Here is a 20,018-nt window from a genome sequence, read left to right on the forward strand (position 1 = left end):
CTGACTTCCTGTGAGGATAAATTATTGTTTCACTCACTTAATTCCTCCTCTAATCCCTTTACCCTTCACAAAGTTGCATCACTGTTTTCAGTTCACAGATTTTGTACTTCAAACTGTTATCTTTGAAGGATGATTTATCTTATTATATCTTATCACCTAAAACCAATTCTTGCTAATTTATTCCAAAAAAATGAGGTTTTTTTCTGAAGGACAGATACCCATAAAAATCAAAGAAGGTGGCTTTGAAGTCAGGTTTCAGAAAAGCCATCAGTAAGAGTTGTCCTGAAAATTTCAGGAGCAAGAATTAATGCATTGTCTCTTTAGGGCATTGCACAGTGTAAAGTAATGGGGATTTAACTTTTTATTTCTGAGAAAGAGAGAGTCTGATTGGCTTACATTGGGCCACATGCTCACCCATCAACTAAGGAAGGTAGGGCAGGTTGACAATCTCATGAAGACTTCATGTGTTGGGGATGGTAAGTGACCCAAATAAAAACTGGAGTGCTGTTACTCAAAGATGAAAATAAGGTTACTGGGTACTCAGCTCCTCCCTTTGTGAGACATTATACATTACATGATCACGGCTTCCTTCCCTTTACTTTTCCTTTCCTATGTCTCTCACTTAAATCTGTGGTCTTACACTAAGAAGATTCATTATATTTGTATCTTTTTTGTGCATACTTTGTTTTTTTGCTGATTTCAAAAAAAAATTATTACGCAGGGCTGGGTGCGGTGGCTCATGCCTGTAATCCCAGCACTTTGGGAAGCTGAGGCAGGTGGATCACTTAAGGTCAGGAATTTGAGACCAACCTGGCCAACATGGCTAAACCCTGTCTCTACTAAAAATACGAAAATTAGCCAGGCATGGTGGCAGGTGCCTGTAATCCCAGCTACTCTGGAAGCTGAGGCAGGAGAATCGCTTGAACCTGGGAGGCGGAGGTTGCAGTGAGCTGAGATTGTGCCATTGCACTCCAGTCTGGGCAACAGGGTGAGACTCCGTATCAAGAAAAAAAAAAGAAGAAGAAGAGATAAAAATTATTGCACAGTTTTTACAGTACTATCTTTTTGGAGAGAAGAAGAGTGTGCTATGATTACACTCATTTTCTTATAGCTTTTTATTTTTCCTGGAATTTCTAATTGCCTTCATTTTGTATTCTCTGCCTTTATCCTATGCTTATGCTCCTAAGAAGTCTCAAGCACACTGCCTTTTAAGGAAGCTCTTTTCTCCCCCAGAGCCCTCCTCTTGGAACACTCCATTTATCACTCCCCTCATTTAGACTGACTGCCTTCTGGGACTGATCATAAGTTGTCATTTTCCTTCCCTTCCTTCCTCCCCTAAGTTGGGCACATCATTCCCTAAATCTCATGATTTCATCTTTCTTGACTCATGTGTCTTCTCAAGTAACTTCCCAATGAAGAATGAATAAGAAGTAAGCTTTTCAAGTATTGCATGTCTAAATATGTCTATTCTGCCTGCATTGTTTAATGATATTTTGTCTGGGATAGACTTCAAAGCAAAGATAATTTTTCTTCAGTTTTATTGGTTTGTTCCGTTTTCTTTAAGCACTCAGTGTTGCTATTCAGAATTCAGATGTCAGTCTTTTTCTTTCTTGTTCCTTTCTAGAGAAGATTTTTCATTGTTGTTCTGAAGATTTTTAGTGTGGTTTCACCTTGGAAAATTTTTTTGCTTTACTTCTTTTTCTCCCTTTTCTGTTTTCCCTTTTTGGAACTCCTATTAGTCAGATGTTGGATCTTCTGCATCGATCCTTTATGATACTTATTTTTTTCTCTCAGATTTTTGTCTCTCATCTCAACATTTTGGAAGTTTCCCTCAACTTTATCTGTCTACCCCTCCCTTGAAACTGACATAGCAGGAGCACTGTCATCTCAGACAAACACCACCACTTTAAGTGCCAGCTCCCTTTCTAGACTCATGTATTTCAAGGAAATCACTTCTGTTCTAATTACAAGCAGCCAGAAAGAGCAGACAGTAAAACACAGATAAGACAGCTTGGGCACAGAGGGAGGTGGGGGGAAAGTCTCTTGGGTAACTGCCAAACTTCACCCTCATAGAGTAAAACAGTGGGCCTTAATAAGCACATTCATTTCCCTTCAGGTGCACTAAGTTAGGGAAGCTAAAAGCAGACTAGGGGGATATGCCTGCAGCTACAGAAAGATGTACGGGAACAGATACATAACTCACCCTCCCAGATAAGCACAACAAAGAGACACAAGCAGCCCAAGCCTCTGATAAACTCTCCCACCCTGAATCCTTACAATCTCTTAGTCAGTAAGAGAGTGGGCTCTGACCTAACATGCCCAGAAGCCCCTCTCAGGTTTATTTAAAATAAACTTGTCCTTGTTGACTGAAAAGCCAACCTTTGCGTTTCTCTCCTCTTTCTTTAATTCTTATAGAAACTTTTATTTTGGCAATCATATTTCTAATTCCTAAAAGCTCTTATTTGATATATGGTTGCTCATTTTTCTAAGCATACCATTCTAATTTTAAGGATGTAATTGTTTCTGAAATTTCTTTGAAGACATAATTCAATTTTTAACATATTCTTGTTTTTTAATATATCTGTCTCCTCTTGGATCGTATTTTTTGTTTATTTTGTTCTTTTTCATCAGTGTTGGAAGCTTTTCTGAAATGTACGATGATCTTGATGTTTTAAAAAAGAAAGAGGCAACATAAGGCTGAAAGGAGTCTTGAGAATGTGGCTGGAGCTTGCTGAATAATTGGCTCCACATTACAGAGAGGGTGGGAAGATGACCATGGCATTGGGGTCCCGCAGTGTCAAAACATAGAGGTGTTTGGTGTCCATTACCCATATTGGTTACTCAGTTGTTACATGACAACTCATCAATTTCTTTAGAGAATAGACAAGTAAATGTTACTGGCTGAATTGTATCCCCCTAAAATTTGCAGTAAGTCCTAACCCCCAGTATCTCACAATGTGACTGTATTTGAAGATAGTCTTTCAAGAGGTAATTAAGTTAAAATAAGGTCATTATGGTAAGCCCTAGTGCCATTTGACTGGCATCCTTATAACAAGAGGAAATTGGGACACACACAAGAAGATCATGTGAAGGTATAGGGAAAAGACAGTCATCTAAAAACCAAGGAAGAAACTGACTCTGCCAACATCTTGATCTCGGACTTATGATCTCCAGAATTGTGAGAAAATAAATGTCTATTGTTTAAACCACTCAGACTGTGGTAATTTATGATGGCAGCCCTAGTAAACTAACATAATACGCTTCTTTTGGAGGCATAGATGGTAAACACTGGATATGTGATGTAAATGGACTGGTCCTGTTTTAGGACTCAGCTCTCACTCCATCCCTGTGCCCCCTCTGAGCATAGGCTAGGTTTTCTGTTCTCTACTAGTAGACTGGTCAATATTATTTCATCTGATTTGCAGAAATTTGTTTAAATTTCAAATCTGCTGATAGCTCTTCTCTTGGTTTCTATTTTGTTATGAAATTGTAGCTTTTATTACAACATCAGTGTGCTCTCTGGAGGAAAAGGACAGAAATGTATGTGCTTGGTTTGCCATATCAAACCTCCAGTCAAGGTCATTTTACTTCCACCATCTTTTATTAAAAGCCTACTATAGACCGGGCATGGTGGCTCACGCCTGTAATTGCAGCACTTTGGGAGGTCGAGGCAGGCAGATTGCCTGAGCTCAGGAGTTCAAGACTAGCCCAGGCAACATGGTGAAACTCCATCTCTACTAGAATACAAAAAATTAGCTGGGCATGGTGGTGCGTGGCTGTAGTCCCGGCTACTCGGGAGGCTAAGGCACAAGAATTACTTGAACCCAAGAGGCAGAGGTTGCAGTGAGCTGAGATTGCACCACTGCACTCCAGCCTGAGTGACAGAGCGAAACTTTGTCTCGAAAAAAAAAAAAAAAGCCTATTATATACTAGGACCTGTTCTAGCTACTAAGGATACAAGATGAACACCACAAAATATCTGCTTTTTTAAGGAAGTCAACAAGAGAAGGAGATAGTGATGTTATGGCGTGTGGCAGATGTAATTGGTTGGCTCACTCAACATACCTTTTGGCTTTCCATCCTCTGCTATAGAGACTAGCAAACTAAAATATATGTTTCGCGGAACCTCTTGCAGATAGGGTTCAGGTATGTGGCCTGTGTTCTTCTAATCAGATGTATTAGCGTAAGTGGAAACAGAAGTGCCACATGAGGTGGCAGCCACACACAGGGTGAATGAATTTTCTGATAAGAAGAGTGGTAGAAGTGTCAAGTTCTTCTGATGTGGCTGTCGCCATGCTTATATCCTCAGGCCTTCAATGGGTAATTAATGATGAGGATCAACAGCAGCAGCCGCCATGACTCACTCAAACAGCTAGTGTGGTTGAGCTCTTTCCTAGCTAGATAGCGTTGAAACCTGGTTCCCTATCCCTCCCAAACACTCTTCTAGCCACCCAATATCCTTTAACACACTTATTTCTGCTTGAACTAGCCAGAGTAACTTGGTTGTTTGCGTACAAGAACCTTGACATGGAGGCACATACTGGATATATGGGAATGGAGGCAAAGAGGCCTTCCCCTACCTGGAACGAAAGAAAGTATTTCACAGAATGAATGGCAACTGAGCAGAGACTTATTGGATAAGGAGAAGTTTACCGAGTGAGCAAGTAGGAGATTTCAGGAAATGGTACATCAGTGAGAAAGCTCATATTCATTCATTTATGTATTCAATACTCATCAGCACATATTATGTTCTAGGTACCGTGCTAGACTCTAGGCATACAACAGTGAGTAAGAAAATTATAATTCCTACCCACAGAATGTTTACGTTTTTCCAAATTGTGCATGCAGATTATGCTAACCTGTAACCATTTAGATATGGAGATCCATGTTCATCCGAAGTAACTGCCTTTTGAGAGGTGAAGAAATACACTTTCTTGGCTGCCTTCCTACAAGTAAGTAAGGGTGAGACAATCCTAAGACTACTGAAATATTTGGTTATATCCAGGTAAAAATGATTGTCTTTTTCTGAATAAATAGTCCTGTCTATCTGATATAGTTTCGCTGTGTCCCCATCCAAATCTCATCTTGAATTGTAGCTCCCATTATCCCCACGTGTCATGGGAGGGACCCAGTGAGAGGTAATTGAATCATGGGGGGCAAGTTTTCCTGTGCTGTTCTTATGATAGTGAATAAGTCCCATGAGATCTGGTTGTTTTATAAAGGGCAGTTCCTCTGCACATGCTCTCTTGCCTGCAGCCATGTAAGATGTGCCTTTGCTCCTCCTTCATCTTCTGCCATGATTGTGAGGCTTCCCCAGCCATGTGGAACTGTAAGTCCATTAAACCTCTTTTTCTTTATAAATTACCCAGTCTCGGGTATGTCTTTATTAGCAGCATGAGACCAGACTAATAATACACTATCCTGCTTAATCAGTGCCCAAAGTAGTGTGTGTTGGTGCTTCAGAAAGTCAGGGCTAGAGGAGGATAGGCATTGACAAGAGGCATAAAAACATGCCAGTGCCATGGCCCACTTTTCCATATCAGGTCTGATGCAGAGAAAAATCCAATTGTTGAACCTCAAAACCACTTCAGACATCCACTATCATTATAGTCTCTTGGCTTTGTGTCTTAGACTCCAAATGGCCAAGCCCAGTCATGGAATGACAAGTCCCAAGGAACAGCATATGATGGGGTTGATGTTCCTAGGCCTGAGGAAATTTGCTGTCAACGGCCTTCTGTATGCTGATAATCCTTTTACCTGGAAGGCTTGAAGCTTTGGCTGGGTTTCTGATTTGTGAATGACTTAAAAGATGATGTCCCTTCCTGATTCACAGTGAGTTATTGTCTGTAATACCATCCTTACTTTTCCTTGGCTATCTCCCTCTTGAGAATTGGCTCAGTCATATGCTCATTAATTAAATCCATGGGAACTGGTGGGAAGCCAATGGCAATGGCAATCCAAGAAGGCAAATTTCAGATTGCAATAGCCAGTTGTAGAGTCTAATTTTCAAAGATTTCATTGTTAGAACATTTTGTGAAAGCAATCTATAATAACAATAGTTAACATTTATAGAATGCTTCTTATATGCCAGTAGCTACGATAAGTATTGATATGCATTTTCATCTTTAATCCTCACAACCTCACTCTGACATTGGTATTCTTATTGTTGCTGGATTAAGATGATGACATTGGGGTTGTTAAGTAAACTGTTCAAATTGAGTCAGCCAAGAAGTGGCAGAAGCAAGATTAGAACCTGGGGCAGTCAAAATCTAAGGCCTGAGCTCTGAAATGCTTCATTCTATTGTCTCCCTTTTAGAGCTGGTGTTTTGGTTCTGATAATTTACCCTCCATTGCCCTCCTACGCCTCCTTGCCCCTGGCATAGAGTTTAAACAAAATTAAGGTTTACTTAAGCCAAAGATTTGATCAAATTATGAATTGAACTTAATCAAGTTAGTTTCACGTATAGGCACAACCTAAAATACAGCATTGGAAGTTTCTTCTCTGATGGGCCTAGCTGGCATATGAATTGCAGCATTCATGGCTCCAAAACAGTTGGGATTTTAACTCAATAGAAAAAACAGGGGTACATTATTTAAAATATCCTTTCCAAGGTGCCATCACGTTGCAAGATGTTTTACAACATTCAGTGATAACCCATTGGTGTTACTACTATGTGTGTGTGTGTGTATGTGTGTATTTATATATTTATATTTATTTCTAAGATCTTTACATAGAATATTACAGAAATTCAGCTGGAATTTGATCTTTACAAATCTGGAGATAACCAAATGGTTTTCCGGATTTAAGTGAAGACACTCTCCCTGCTAAAACAGCACTTTTCTTAGATTCATTTCTAGAATTGCATTAGTAATGCATGAAAGTAGTAGAAATGTGTTGCTAACCCATCTGCAGATGGTGGTTCTCTTTCTGGTAAACATGCAGGGGCTGTAATAGCACTGTTTAGAACAAATGGGGTAGGTTCTCTGATTAAGACTGATCACAACTAATTTAACCATTTCTCTACATTATGAGGAGATGGGAATTGAAAGCAATCACTTCCTTTTGATGTATTTCCTTAATATTATTTAGATTTCGCCCTTGAGATACAAATGCTGTAAGTTATTTCAGCCTCCTGAGCACAGGAAATTTAGATGGCCAGCATCCAGATTGGATAAGGGAGGAAAAGTGGCTTAAATGCAATCTCTTCCATTGCAAACTCCCAAACTGTGAAGGACAAAGTCCAGTTTAGAAAATACAAATGGCAGTCTATCTCCAAAGACTCTTGGAGGTTTTCTAAATAGATCCCAAAATTCCAGGAATTTATAAGAAGAGGACCTGAAGGATTGTCCAGAGCACACAGGAGAGCCCATGGTGGGTCTAGTGTGAAAAACAATCACACCTCAGTACAATCTCCTTCACCCTCATAATGAAAAGGAATATGCCCTGACTGCCATTTCTCATTTACTTTATTTTATTGTGTTTTTTCCTTAAAAAAAAGAGAGAGAGAGAGAAAGAGAGACAGGGTTTCCCTATGTTGCCCAGGCTGGTCTTGAACCCCTGGGCTCAAGCAATCTGCCAGCCTCAGCCTCCCAAAGTGCTGGGATTACAAGTGAAAGCCACCACATCCAGCCTGTGTTGTATTTTCCTAACAAAATAAGTTTGTTATAGAAAAGTAGAAAATAGTCCACTGTGAAAAGTTAGACAAAAAGTTACATAAAACAAAGAAAAAAGAGGAGGCAAGGAGAAAAGAAGAAGAGAGAGACAGAAAAGAGAGAGAGAGAAAGAAAAAAAGAAAGAAAGAGGGAGAGAAAGAAGGAAAGAGGAATGAAGGAAAGGAAGGAAGGAAAAGGAAGAAAGGAACGAAGGAAAGAAAGAAGGAAGGAAAAGAAGGAAGGAAGGAAAAAGAAGGAAGGAAGGAAAAAAGGAAGGAAAGAAGGAAGGAAGGAAGGAAGGAAAGGAGGGAGGGAGGGAGTGAGGGAGGGAGGAAAGAAAAGACCCAGTGATTCTACCACCCAGAGGTAACCTCTATGGATTTTGGGTATATATCTTTTCAGTGTTTTTTAGTAGATCCATGTAGTATTTTTTCTGAGAGGAATCCTACTCTTAATAGGATATAAGAATATGATGCTGGGTGCTATCGTGCATACCTGTAATCCCAGCACTTTGGGAGGCTGAGGCAAACACTTGAGGCCAGGAGTTCAAGGCCAGCCTGGGCAATATAGCAAGACCTCATCTCTACAATTTTTTTTTTTTTTTTTAATTAACCAGGTGTGGTTGTGCACCTGTAGTCCCAGCTACTTGGGAGGCTGAGGCTGGAAGATCGCTTGAGCCCTAAAATTTGAGGCTGCAGTGAGCTATGATCACACCACTGCTTTCCAGCCTAGACAACAGAGAAAGACTTTGTTTCAAAAAAACAGATATAAGTCTAATCACTTAGGTAATTTAATTTATCTCATAAGCCTGTATTTTCTTGGGGGATAAAAAAGTAATTTTAGTTCAGAGTTTCACCACCACCCTTTCCCAAGGCCCCAAAAGGTCACATCTTTGTAAACCAAAAATAAAATTCTAAGCCCCACCACAACCATCTGAATGGACTTCTTCCTCAGCCAGGGCACTCTTGAAATTTAACCGGAAAGACTGGTTCAGGCCATGATGGGAAGTCAGGGTCAGACGTGTTTCATTATACCTCTCTAGCGTTAACATCAACACAGACTCTAAGTCGGCTGAGAAACATTGTACAACCTATTCTCTCTGAAGCCTACTACCTGAAGGCTTCCCCTGCAAATAAGAACTTTTGTCTCCACAATCCTTTATCTTAACCCAGACACTTCCTTTCTGTTGATCCCAGGTCTTCAGATAAATACAACCAATTGTCAACCAGAAAACTTTTAAATCTACCTGCAGCCTGGAAGCCCCACTGCTTCCAGTTGTTCAGCAAGGCTGAACAGAAGCAATGTATTTCTTTTTTTTTTTTTTTTTTTTTGAGATGGATTCTCACTGTGTCACCCAGGTGGGAGTGCAGTGGCATAATCTCGGCTCACTGCAACCTCCACCTCCTGCGATTCTCATGCCTCAGCCTCCCAAGTAGCTGGAATTACAGGTGCCTGCCACCACGCCCAGCTAATTTTTCTGTATTTTTAGCAGAGATGGGGTTTCACCATGTTGGCCAGGCTGGTTTCAAATTCCAGGCCTCAAGTGATCTGCCCACCTCAGCCTCCTAAAGTGCTGGGATTACAGGCATGAGCCACTGCTCCTGGCCCAGTGTATTTCTTAAATGTATTTGATTGAAGTCTCATGTCTCCGTAAAATGTATAAAACCAGGCTACAGCCTGACCCCCTTGGGCACATGTTCACAGGCCCTGTTCACTCATATTTGGCTCAGAATAGAACTCTTCAGATATTTTACAGAGTTTGACTCTTTTGGTCAACGTCTTCATTCCTGGGTCCAGATGCAATGTCAAGGCATCCAGGACCTGAAGCTGGGTCCTCACCTCCCATGTGGTCATCTCCTTGTCTCTCTGATCCTCCACCTGGCTGGTGCTCAGAACACACAGCACTGCTGAGACCTGCCTTGTTCTAACTGCTGGTCCCTCCAGGGCCCCCTCTCTTTCAGCTGTGTCTGTATGTCTCTTGAGTCCTCCTCAGCTGCAAGAAACTCGGTGAGCTTGTCCGAGGCCCTGCTGATTGCATAGCACTCTCAGGTACATAGGTCCATCTGTCACAACCAGGCCACACTAGGGCCCAGGACATGCTCCCTGGTTCTGAAAACCCTTCTGGCACACAGGCAGCTCATCTCTGGGTCATTTCTTCTTCCCGGTCTTACCAAGAAAATGCAGCCTTCCCTTCTACAAATGTCCATGTATTTGAGAAAAGAAAAACGCTCAGAGCAATTTGAGCTCTGTGAGGTATGCCGGCCTGGATAGACATAAGTATGAGACGTCAATCATCCTCCCCCAGTGCCCCCACTTCAATCATCTTCCCCCAGTGTCCCCCTTCACTTGGCAGACAATTGTTTAAAGTTCATGTTCTTGGAATTTGTGGCACAAAGAACAGCATATCATAAATAACCTAACCAATAGCTTATGTTATTTTCATGTAAATTCTTGGTAAACAAATTAGGAACTGCCTCTTCCTTTCCTTTAAAAACCCACTTGTAACTGTGGCTATTTATTCAGAGTATTTATTCAGGGCATCTTGAATCTATGCTCCTGGGTTGCAATCCTCAAGCTTGACCCAAATAAACTCTCTATTTATATTAATTTTGTCTCAGCTTCTTCCTTTTAGGTCAACATATTCATAAGCTCTCCAATTATTTTACCCCTCCACCCAGTATCTGAAGGCATGAGAATCGCTTGAGCCCGGGAGGCATCTGAAGAACATTTATAAGAATCTTTTCTCTTTCTCATAGGATCTTCCAGATCTATTGTTTATGCTCTGAATTTTTGTTGTAATTGTTGTTGTTCTTCCCAAGGGCTCAACTTTTGAAGAAAAGAGCCAGGGACAGGCACAGTGGCTCATTCCTGTAATCCCAACACTTTAGGAGGCTGAGGCTGAGGCTGAGACTGAGGTGGGAGGATTACTTGAGGTCAGGAGTTTGAAGTTACAGTGAGCTATGATCACGCTGCTGCACTCCAGCCTGGGTGACAGAGTGAGGCCCTCTCAAAAAACAAAACAAAAATGTCTTCTTGCTGTTCAATTTAATTGCTCAGACTGAAACTGTCTTTGCAAAAATTATAACCATGAGAAAAGTATGACAATAAAATAAATCTGATTTAAGCAACCCTTATCTTGCCTTTAGCCTCCCAATTGCCTTTAATCATTCCTGGTCTTGGGCCAAACTAACTTTGAGAGATATTTAGTTTAAAGTGTAAATGATAATAGCCCTTCCCCAGTCCTAAACCACTTTTGTAAAGCTAATGAAAGATCACCAAGTTAGGAGGATGAGAGGAGCCTGAATTCTACTAAGGTGTAAATGATTACCAGCCATTAATTCCGGAGGTCACAAGATTTGCAACTTCCCCAATTACTCCTGCAGATAACATCACTCTTGTAGAATCTAAGGTTGGCCTTTTGAGATGTCTTCTCAGGTTTTTGCATTTCTGATAACTGATGGCTCCACCTAGACCTGCCAACTGCTCCTGTGGCCCCCACCCAGGGGCCAGATTTAGCACCCACAAGGACCATTTTCCACACCCCTATGATTGCATCTCCAGCCAATCAGCAACACCCATTCCCTGGCCTGCCAAACTATTCTTGAAAAACCCTAGCCTCTGAATTTTTGGGGAGACTGATTTGAGTAATAAAACTCCAGTCTCCTGTTCAGTTGTCTCTGCATGAATTAAACTCTCTATTGCAATTCCCCTGTTTTGATAAATTAGCTCTATTTGGGCAGTGGGTGAAATGAACCTGTTTGGGTGATTGCAAGGCAAAAACTCAAAATGGCCTCATTTGAAGAGTGGAAGGGCCAGAGGAGGAAATGAAAAAGCAGGAAAGGAAAAGAACACCAGCTACAATTTTAGAATGGGGTCCCTCCAGTTGTGCTTACAGGACTGTAGCTCCTGTATTACTCCTAGGGAGTTGGCTAGCACCAAGTGAAGGTGGCAACAGGCACATATCTGGAGGAGGTGAAAAGTAGAGTGACATTTGCTCTAATCAAACATAAAGGAGGAAAGAGCTTTCTAAGAGAGGCTAGGGTGTCCCTTAGGTGTTGCTTGTACCTAAGTCCTGCTGTTGAAGCCTTTGCTTATGTAGATGCAAACACACAGGCACTTCCCTGGTTCTAGACTTTGCCCTCTAAAGCCCAGAACAAAGGTGTCCATCCATGAAGAACCAAGTTTTCTTATCTCTCACCCTCACTGTGGGGATGGAGTTGAGGCAAAGGAAAGGGGGGAGAAAAGGAAAGCCCTTGAGCATAATAATCTAGAGAGAAATGTACCTTCTACCAGCAATGTAAATATGATTTATGTGACTCCTCCCAGCTAGGCTCCTTTTATTTCCTCAAGTTGGAAATGCAGACCAGAGGTTTGTACTTGTTTTCTGTCCCAGAAGGCAACTCTGTTAGTAGAGGAAGGTTTGATATTGGTCCAGGATCTGAGGTAGAGATCACAGCCTTGAGACAACGCCAAGGCAGCCAATTAAGAAGGTGCTGACAACACTTTCCAGGAACAATTTTCTAGATGCTTAACTTTGACCAAAGGTTTAAGCTTCTAATAATCCCCAGGAAACACACATTTTCCATGGAATAGTGCCTGGACTCTTAAGAACTTCCAAGAAACGGGTTCTCAGAAGACTGCAGCCACCAAGCACACATGCCCATTCAAGAGCTTTATGGAAAAAACAAAGGCGATGTAAACTAGATTTCCTCACATGCACTGGGAGATTTGGACAAGTAAAGTCACAAAAGAAGCGAATTAGGCCACTACATTGTCCTTGGGAAACTAGAACTTACCCTACCCTCCCTTCCTTTAACCACTGGCCATAACAAGGCTGGAAAGCCACAGTCTGTCAGCCCAAATGTTTCAGTTTAGTGCTGGTCAGGCCTTGCTTCTTTCATCTGGGATTTTCTCGGCATCCTTGCTCAGCTGAATATCACTCAAAATTATCACAAACTGCTACTAAAAGCTGAAGAGTATATGCCCATCAACCCAGCGACCTCACTGGAAGTCCTGCAAGGTAGGCATCCATCTCCATCTCACAGATGAGAAAACTAAGACTCAGAGAAACTAAGGGATTTGCCCAAAGTTCAGTGCAAGTACAAATTAGAGCCTGGTTGTTCTCATTCACACTTGAGAATTTCCAAGACTAGGTAAGAGCAATAGAAGACCTTGGCCAGGGTGCTGGGGAGGGTCCTGCTGCTCCCAGCATTAATCCTTCAGTGACTATATCCTGGGGAGGCCTGGAACTGGCTGGAGTGGGAGCAACAGAAAGGAGGCATGTGGAGGCCTTGGGACGGCAGCTTTTTATCAACCCTCACAGAAGTGTTTCTATAATTTTACAATCAGTGCTGCCAACGTGGTGCCCAATGGCTGATTATCAGCCCAGTCATAATTATGTTAATCGAGAAATAGAATAGTGGGATAAAGATGGGAGGAATGAACTCCATTTGGGTGGGAAGTGGAAGCATTAACAACAGGGCCCACCAGACCATCAGAACCACAGAGCGGAAGAGAAGGGCATTTCAGGGAGACAGAAGAGCACAAAAAGGCTGGTGGCAATAAATGAAAACAGGGCCTACAACCTGTTTTCTGTGGTCAACTAAGGAGGTGAAGTTAGGGGTTCAGAGGGTGGGGAGGTCAAACATTTATGACAGATGAGACTGGAGGGACATAGAGACCTGGTACATGATGTCTTGACTGGGAATTCTGACAAAACCATTTTTTTTTTGTCTTAGACATGTTATTTGTCTATTGGGTTATTTCTTCACTTTAAAGCATAAATTACTGAATCTTTGAATAAAAATTTTAACCAAATATTATGTATAATGAACATCTTCATCCCACAAAGACCTCCATTGTGTCCTCAGTGCCTCACATGCCCACTGAGGCACAGGGTCCCACTGGCCACTTCCTATTGGGCTTGTCTTCCAACTGCATTTCACCTCCCAACAATCTTGCTGGAACTGGATTTCTTTGCAAAACACCAGACTGCTTAGGTGAGTGCCTGACTTTTGCCTACATATTCCCAGGCCTCTTCCCTGGGGCTGGATACTTGCTACTCCCCTTTCTCAACCAGGGGCTGCAGATTTGCTGTGAATGAAAGTATCATTCAGAATCACACCATGAATTCCCAACTGCCTTTAACACCCCTTTCACCTGGATTCCCACTGGTTCCGTTGATTTGCTGATTTGGATTCCCTTATATTACCAAGGCCTGCAGGTAGGACACCTGAGATCAACATGGGTGCTCTAAAATGTGCTTCCTGCTATTCCCCTCAGAGGTCGGGTGCCATAACCACGTGAATTTCTTCAACTCTCCATTCCTGTCTTACAGAATCCCAAATATCCAAAGTGCCCTGCTCTTTCCTGCTCACCCTTGTTAATGGAGAGCCATCATGCGTTGTGCAAGAGTCCCATGATGTGATAACAACAAAGACAAGCAACTTAAGTCGTGCTTATCTCTGCAAGATGTCCAACTCTCAGTGCAAATATTTAGACAGGGTTGGTCTTCGTAAATTTGATTGCTCTTGAAAGAGAGGATGTACAATGCTCTAGACAGCCAAAGGGAGACACATGCTCAGTGCAGGCAGGGGTCTGCTAAGGGGGTCTATTAAATCCCTGTATCATCTGTTCTCACACTGCTATAAAGATATTACCTGAGACCAGGTAATTTATAAACAAAAGCGGTTTAATTGACTCACAGTTCTGCAAGGCTGGGGAGGCATCAGGAAACTTACAATCATGGCAGAAGGAAAAGAAGCAGGTACCTTCTTCATAAGGTGGCAGGAAAGAGACAGAAAGAGAGAGAGAGAACAAGGAAATGCCACACTTTAAAACCATCAGCTCTTCAGAGAACTCACTCACTATCATGAGGACAGCATGGGAGAAACTGCCCCATGATCCAACCACCTCCCCCGACACATGGGGACTACAACTGGAGATCAGATTTGGGTGGAGACACAGAACCAAACCATATCAGTCCCTATCTGTTTTAACAGATTTTGTTTTTCCTGCTCATTTTAAACCCTGGTGACCTAGGTTTATCAACTCAAAAGTAGAAATAAGGCATAGTAGAAGAAGGTCTTGAGGGTTGTGAGGACTGAATTCTAGTCTTGACCATATGGACCTTAAGCAAGCTGGGTTACTCAACCTCAAATACCTTCTCCTTCTATAACTTTAGTTTCTTTAGCCTTAAGAGGGAACTGGGGGCTTGACACCTTACTAAGGTGGTGATTCTCATTCTTCTAGTGCTTGCAGCACACTTTCAAATAAAAGAATGTGGATACCACAATTGAAAACTTTAAAAGACTGAAAACAATACAAAAACGTCAGCAGTCACTAAGTACAATGCTGACTGTAATACAACAGTGTCTCCCAGTTACCATAAAATTATCCACAGTTATGGCTCAATAGCTGACCAGCTTCACTACTTCATGGGTTCTTTGAATGGAATGGTTCACAGCCCTGACCATACTCTCTTATATACCCCAGAGTCAGAGGTTTCCCACATTCTGGAAGCTCTGCAATCCTTCATTAGCCTTGGCTTGACATTACACCCATATCCCTTAGAGCATATTTGTTCCAAGTCACGCAATCCACACATCTCAATGTTGTATCAGACACATGAGCTGAAATATTGAGGACTCAGATGAACCCAGACTGGTTTTATATATTAACAAAAATTGGGCTAAATATTGAAGATGACTGCTCCAAGGGCATGCCAGCTAAAAAGTTTTATAGTTCTATGAATTAAAACAATACGACATTTTGAGAAAAGAAAATCTAGTTGAGGTAGAATATTTAATTAAGGCATTGAGTCTATGTCAGTTAAAGAAAGAAATCCTTATTGATAAGACAGAGAGCTCCGAGGGCTTAAAGGGGCCCCAGTGAACCTACAGAGTTTGAAGGGCATTGTCAGAAAAATGAATGGAATAAATCACACAGGATATGGGTAGTAATGAGATAGAAGTTCAGCTTCTCTCTGTTTCTAACAGTTATATATTTTTTAGAAAGTAGCATTTAAAGTTTTTTTTTTGTAGTAGGAAGCAATTATTTTTATGTTCTTAGAGATTATTATTTTGGGGGTACTAAACTATTGGCTCCATTGTATTCCTATAAATTATTTTTCATTTCCTCTAATGCTCTTTCCAAACATCTGTTGGTTTATTGTTCTGGGCACAGAAAATTATGATCAGTTTAGTAGATGCATAATACAGATTCAGATTCGTTTGTCAAGGGATGGAAAATATCACAGCATTTCAGAGCCAGGCAGCAAATGGATCAAAGGAAATCCTTATTTCGTATCCTATAGGGTGTGATTTATTTTTAAGTATCAAAAAATGGACATTTGGCGTTTATATGATTATCATAAAAATACTTTTCTGCTTCTGAGAAAACAAGCTACCCAGCTAACAACCTGCACTTGTGCCAAGAAATGAGGTGGGTGTGAGTAACGAGGATGGTGATTTTTCTTTTCCTCTCTAGTGAACTTCATTCAATGGGTCAATGAGTTTACTTTAGTGTCTTCTCTATGCCAGACATGGGCTCGATGCTGGGGACACAGAGATGAGTGAAAACAGACAAGGTCCCTGCCCGCATCTAAACCAGCTGGGAAGACAGGCAACTGTGTAAGCAACTGCCTTAAATTGTAGTGAGTGTTACAACCAAGAGCGTAGACACACAGTGGAAGGCCCATAAAGGGAGATTTAACCTGACCCAGACATCCAGAACACCTCAGTGAACGAACACCTGGGGGACAAGCAGAAGTTAGCCAGTGAAGTCTGCGCCATGGAAGAGTGGGTCACAAAGAAATGAGATAAGGGAGGGCATGGTTCCCAGCAGGAAGTGAGTGGCAGTTCAGTCTGGGTGAAAGACAGAATACAAGATGATATTGTGAAGATGCTAGTACTGAGAGGGAGGCAGTAGGCAGGTCACACAGGGGCCCTGGAAGCCACGTTAGTTTGTCTAGGAACAATGGGAAATCGCTGGGAGACTTTAGAGAGGACGCTAGCATGAGTGGATTTGTGTTTTTGAAGAATCCCTGGAGAGGACTTGTAAAAGCGTATGTGTCTGTGTGTGCATAATACACAGACTTTTACCAGTCCTGTCCAAGATGTACATGCTCTCATACACACTAGGCAATCAGAGAATCTATCTACAAAGCCATTTTCCCCTTCCATTATCCATCCACAAACTTGATGGCTTTCAGTTGAGGAACTGAAATAGGGTTCTCCACTTGAATAAGATGAGTGAGTAGGGTTTCCTTGCCAATAGTAGGGGCTTGATTTCCATTTCACAGATGTTGAGAGACAGTTGTTTCTTCAGTAGCAGTATATTTATTACGACACTGTGCCCATGGCAGGTGTTTGGCCAAAACTACCTCCAGTGCATTGCCCGGCATCTGTCCTCGTCCTGAGAATCCCTCTGGAGGCACCTTGCTCCTTTCTTTCTACTCTTCCTTTTCTTCCCCTCCAGATCTGGAGACTTTCATCAGCCCTAGGTGAGGGGCAATATGGACAACATTGGTGTTTGGGCTCCAAGCTACTTTTTATATCCAACTTCTCTTCCTTCTGATTTCTTTCCATTTTATAGCATTCTCATCTCTCCAGTTACACCAACTGGCCCCACATCTCTAAATATTATCAAAAGTCTTTAAAAAATGACCCAGAGCATTTTTTTTTTCAGGTTCTCCTAGTTGTCTATCTCCTCTCTTCTTCTGACCCCTGTTAGGGTTGCATGAAAACTAGCATTACAATATTTCTGTTCCATCTATACCTGATTACCATAAAGTGCAATGACTATGCACATCACTGTGTTGGATTAATTTGGGCTAAGCTTTATTGGTCACTATGTCATAGTCATGTGGTTACTAATGTAACCTGGCTGTTTTTATACACTGTGATCAAAATCTAGGGCCATGATTATAATCAAGGCATAAAGTAGGGGCCAGTCTGCCTCATATCTCAAAAACTGTGCAGTATTAAGATGACTGTTGGGCTTCTATTAAAGGTAACTGTTGGCCGGGTGTGGTGCCTTATACCTGTAATCCCAGCACTTTGGGAGGCCAAGGTGGATGGATCACCTGAGGTTGGGAGATTGAGACCACCCTGACCAACATGGAGAAACTCCATCTCTACGAAAAATACAAAATTAGCCAGGCATGGTGGCGCATGGCTGTAATCCCAGCTACTCAGGAGGCTGAGGCAGGAGAATTGCTGGAACCTGGGAGATGGAGATTGCAGTGAGCCGAGATTGCACTGTTGGTGGCTTCCTGGAAGACATCATGTTGAATGAATGAAGTCATGAGTAAATAAATGGAATGTGGAGCTGCACTGCCAGAATTAACCCCCTGAACAAAAGTAAAGAGCATCCGAAGTTCAACGAGGAGTGCCCTAGGTAAACAAGGAACTCCTTCTGAGAGATGAAAAAATCCAAGTGCCTGCGCTTTACACTGGAACTTTGGTTAACAGGGCAAGGAAGAGAGCTTTTGGAGATAATACTTGATGATGCTATACAGTGTCCCCTTAGTCTCTGAGATTCTTATCCCAAGTAACCCAAAGAAGGGAGATAAAAAGGAAAGAGCAGGCTCCCATTTGGAAGTCAAAAAGGTGTTATAATCTCTTAGGAGTACACCGTCTCCTAAATTCCAGGGCCTTGGCAGGGAAAACATTGATATTCATGGCAACCAAAGAAAATGACCATATCGACTGAACCAAGAGGACACAGCAGCAGCAGAGATCAAGAGGGACAGTGGCAGTTGGACGGTAGCAGTAGTTACAGAGGAAGGGAGTAAGCCACACAAGCAATTCTGGAATAAAGGGAAATAAATGGCTTGAGGGCCTTGCAATTGCAATGATCTCCTGGGGTTGAAGCTTAAGTTTACTCACATTGTGACTGTCACCAAGGCTTTAGGTCATTCATTTAGTTTTAGTACCTCATTTACACACCACCTGTGTGTCAGGCATAGTGGCTGTGTTGGTCTAGGCCAGGGGTCAGTGAACCTTTTTTGTATAGCTCCAGAGAGTAAATATTTTAAGTTTCATGGGCCATATGGTTCCTATCACAACTACTTAACTTTGCTGTTGTAGTGCAGACACAACCACAGACAATGAATAAACAAGAATTTGCTTATTGGATGTGTTCCAATAAAATTTTTCTTATAGAAACAGGTGGTGGGCGACATTTGGCCCATGAGTCTGCTGAGGCTCAGAACATGATCCCCAATGTGAAGGCCTCAGAAAGAGCCTCAGAAGTAAAGTCTCTTTTGGACCTTCTCCTGCCCTCCTGTCTCTTGCCTCTCATTCTCCATGAGGCTAGCCATAGAAATAAGAATTCCTCTTCCCCAAGGCAGGTCACAGAAACCAGAACCCCTTCTCCGAAGCCAGCCACAAAACCTAACAATATTACTCTAACTTTCTCCCTGCCTTTTTGTGTGCGAGTTGGCCATGAAGAAACTCTCTGACCTGGGCTGGTGCGGTGGCTCACGCCTGTAATCCCAGCACTTTGGGAGGCCAAGGCAGGTGGATCACGAGGTCAGGAGATCGAGACCATCCTGGCCAACATAGTGAAACCCCATCTCTACTAAAAAAATACAAAAATTAGCCAGGCATGGTGGTGCATGCCTGTAATCCCAGCTACTCGGGAGGCGGAGGCAGGAGAATCCCTTGAACCAGGGAGTTGGAGGTTGCAGTGAGCCAAGATTGCACCACAGCACTCTAGCCTGGCGACAGAGCAAGACTCCATCTCAAACAAAAAAAAAAAAAAAAAAAGGAATTCTCCGACCTGCCTTGTCTGATTGTAGGTCATAAGCCTCCCATTCCAGAAAGGGTCCTGTCCCATACCCAGAAAGAAGCAATGCTGCACAGAGAGGCCAGGAAGAACCTCAACAGATAGGCCTTGCTGGGTCTCCCCACTCAGTCTATTCCCGTTAGCTCTTACCCTTTTTATCCAGTTGCAGGCCTACACAGCTGTCCATTCTTCATCAAACCCCAGCATAAAAATGGACAGTTTTCCCCATGTATTTGTGTCTTCACTCTGAAGGATCCCATGTCACATAAAACTATGTTTAAAGAAATTTGTTATGAGTTTCTCTTGTTAACCTATCTTTTGTTAAAGGAGTGTTGGCTGTGACCCTTATGATGGGGAGGAGAGGGATCACTCCCTTTCCACCCTTACAGGCAAGAGTTTGCCAACCCCTGATTTACAGGAACAAAGTGTGCTGGTTATTTTGTTGCCTTTCAGATCCAATCCATAGAGTCCTTCTACCCTGCCCTTTATTCCAAGAGGCTGCCCTCTGCAGACTGTGATACCCAGGCTCCTTGCCCTCTGGCTCCTGGTTAGGCTTGGGTAATCAGAAGCATGGG

At 42.3% G+C, this 20,018-nt stretch overlaps 1 long non-coding RNA gene across 1 annotated transcript in view; it reads right to left on the reverse strand.

The window, feature by feature from the left end:
- Positions 1–19,655, reverse strand: part of LOC129049193 (uncharacterized) — a 48,354-nt gene extending 28,699 nt beyond the window's left edge. The window contains exon 1 of the long non-coding RNA XR_008512049.1: positions 19,594–19,655. This is a non-coding gene — a long non-coding RNA (uncharacterized LOC129049193). The remainder of the gene's footprint in view (positions 1–19,593) is intronic.
- Positions 19,656–20,018: the final 363 nt, after the last annotated feature.

Source organism: Pongo abelii, chromosome 10 (assembly GCF_028885655.2).
Source record: "Pongo abelii isolate AG06213 chromosome 10, NHGRI_mPonAbe1-v2.0_pri, whole genome shotgun sequence".
In the NCBI taxonomy this organism is placed as follows: domain Eukaryota; kingdom Metazoa; phylum Chordata; class Mammalia; order Primates; family Hominidae; genus Pongo; species Pongo abelii.